Source organism: Paroedura picta, chromosome 8, assembly GCF_049243985.1.
Source record: "Paroedura picta isolate Pp20150507F chromosome 8, Ppicta_v3.0, whole genome shotgun sequence".
Lineage (NCBI taxonomy): Eukaryota > Metazoa > Chordata > Lepidosauria > Squamata > Gekkonidae > Paroedura > Paroedura picta.
In genome coordinates this window covers 64495001-64497500 of record NC_135376.1, presented here as the reverse complement: position 1 = coordinate 64497500, position 2500 = coordinate 64495001, and the positions used below count along the sequence as shown (strand labels likewise).

Below are 2500 nucleotides of genomic sequence, written 5' to 3'. Positions count from 1 at the left end.
CGTGATGCTGTGAAAAGCATTAAGCCAAGAACAGTTGCCTTCATATTTTTCTGTTAAAATAAATTTGTGTTCATTCATTTCATTTGTATTTCAAAAAATTGTTATTTGTTTGGACTTTTCATCCTTTTGTTATTTTGAGGAAAAGCATTGTTTATTTTTATATTATGTTTAAGTTATCAGAACAAATAATTTTGAAATAAAGTTGTTTGTTGTATAGTTAAAACAAAATTGTGCCACATGGCTGTAATAAATACTAGTAGAATACATGCATGTAATGCAGCCACAAGAAAAAAAAGTTCTATTTTGTGTCCGGATTTTTGTTTTTAAATTTTCTTCCTTCATCCATTTTCTCTCTTCCTTGTTTCTTTTATTAAAAAAAGATTGTAAAAAGTCATTTTTATCTGCCACCCATGACTTTGCCACATAGCTGAACTGTGTTTACTGAAGAAAAAGAATCCAGAAGCTTAAAGCTTAAATAAAATTCACTTCTGATGTTTTAATTAAAATGTTTGCCACATTAACTTCTCAGATGCCTTAAAAGTAGACTTCTTTGAAGAACTTTTGTGCTGTTTTATCACAGGCTTACACCACAATTGTTAATCACTCTTTCATTGGGATGGTTTATGGTGTACAAAAGCACAAACCTGGGGGTGCAATCTACCCATCTGCTATTGCTGTGCTTATTTTGTTTAGTTCAATGAGGTTTTCATCAACCCCATGGAAATGGCCAGCAGTAGCAGCACTGAGATTCTTGGTCAGTTGTATCCCTGGTATACAGCTGTGTCACTCCTTTGTGTGTCTGCTTTCTGCTGTACTCTACATACTCTGTAACCTAGCACTGTTTAAGAGGGAAAGGCTTCGTATTCAATTGGGATCATATGTGACTTTTATAAGTTGTTTTTATTTACAGAACTCTTGTTTTGTAGCAAGGCCTACAGCAATGACTGTAATTTGAAAACTGGAATGACCTCTTTAATATATTGTGCCTGTTAGTGCCAATCTTTAGACTGAGAACAACTAATTCCCCCCCTCACCCCTCTCTTTCTTTGCACTAAATGCTTTGTAAATGCAGCACCGCAAAACATTTTTTGCAAACTGCAGCAGAACTGAAGTTCAAAGCAAAAAGGAGGGACCACTTGTTTCTTTTTAAACAAAAAAATGCACATTTTCAGGAGATGTTTATAAAAGGTTTTAAAATTGTTCCAATATATCACAAATAATAAATGTATTTCACATTTATTTTGTGATAGCCAATAAGGCTTAGCTAAGTGGAAAAGCCTAAGAAGTCACTTTGAAACTGAATTGCCTCAGTTTTATTTTGTATAAGTAAGGTTTTGATCTTAAAAGAAAGGTCATGAATACATGTTAAGAAAGTTTGCAAGTTTCTTCATAAATGCAATCTGTTTGTGTTTTAGATTAATTAGTCAATGCACTCATGCTTCATTGTCTCCAAACTGAAAATTTCACTAAATGGTAGATTTTACTGTTAAAGACCCTACAATAAGATTGTTTTATCTGTACATTTTTTCAGATATTTAACTGTATAAAAATGTTCATTTTACACAATATTTAATTAAAGTATTTCTTGTCTGTGAATTTCACTTCTGGTAATTTTTCAGGTTTGATTATTAAAATAGCAAAGCACAACCAACAATAGTTGGGATTCTTAATTTCATTTTAAAGCCTTAGAATTTACCTTCAGCTTGGTGCTGATTCAGATGTGTGTACATCAGATATCTCATAGCCAGAACATGTCCGAATACATAAATATTGAGAACTGTGGTGTTCAGGCTTGTCTCAGATGGCACAAGAATTTTCCAGTGCCTCAAATATTCATCATCACCTGATGCTACAGTCACTCAGTGATGAGCATGTGATAAAAAGTGCAAGGTTACCTTCAGAGAGGGTACATCCAGGTACCTGATTTTTCTAGAGAATGATACATTTTCTGTTCTAGTGTCACGTTCATTGTGGTCCCCTTCATTCTGTGCTTTATTCAAAGATTGTTACAAAATACCACTTTGTCAAAGGTATTGAAAGAAATAATATGCATGGGAGGGAAAGACTGTTTTTACAAATGCGAAAGGAAAAAATATTTTCTTACAATTTTAAAATCTCCTGGTCTGTATCTCTGACCCAAAAGGAATATATGACCTTCTCTGTGAACAAAAAGAAGAGGTGTATGTGGGGCTGAGATAACTTTGAAACTGCTCTGTGAAAATAGCTCTATCAGGAGTGTGACTAGCCCAAGGTCACCCAGCTGGCTGCATGGGGAGGATGGCAGAATCAAACCCAATTCTCATTCTCCAGATTAGAAACCGCCAGTGTTACCAACTACACCAAGCTGGCTCTCCCATAAGTATAAATTCCATAATTTGAGTCCCATGAAACATTGACAGCATCTTCAATAATTCTGCAGACATCTTCAGTACTGTTCACTAACAACTACAGCAAGATTTTAGAAACTGATTAGTAATACACTGAAAGAAGCATGTAGTCA

The 2500-nt window shown here is 34.3% G+C and overlaps 1 protein-coding gene across 8 annotated transcripts in view; it reads left to right on the top strand.

Moving 5' to 3' along the window:
• EBF3 (EBF transcription factor 3) overlaps positions 1-1596 on the top strand; it is a 202091-nt gene extending 200495 nt beyond the window's left edge. For all 8 annotated transcript variants that reach the window (XM_077350124.1, XM_077350131.1, XM_077350129.1 and 5 more), the window contains one exon: positions 1-1596. This exon is cut by the window's left edge and continues 1257 nt beyond it. The gene's annotated coding sequence lies outside the window, so the exon portion shown is untranslated.
• Positions 1597-2500: the final 904 nt, after the last annotated feature.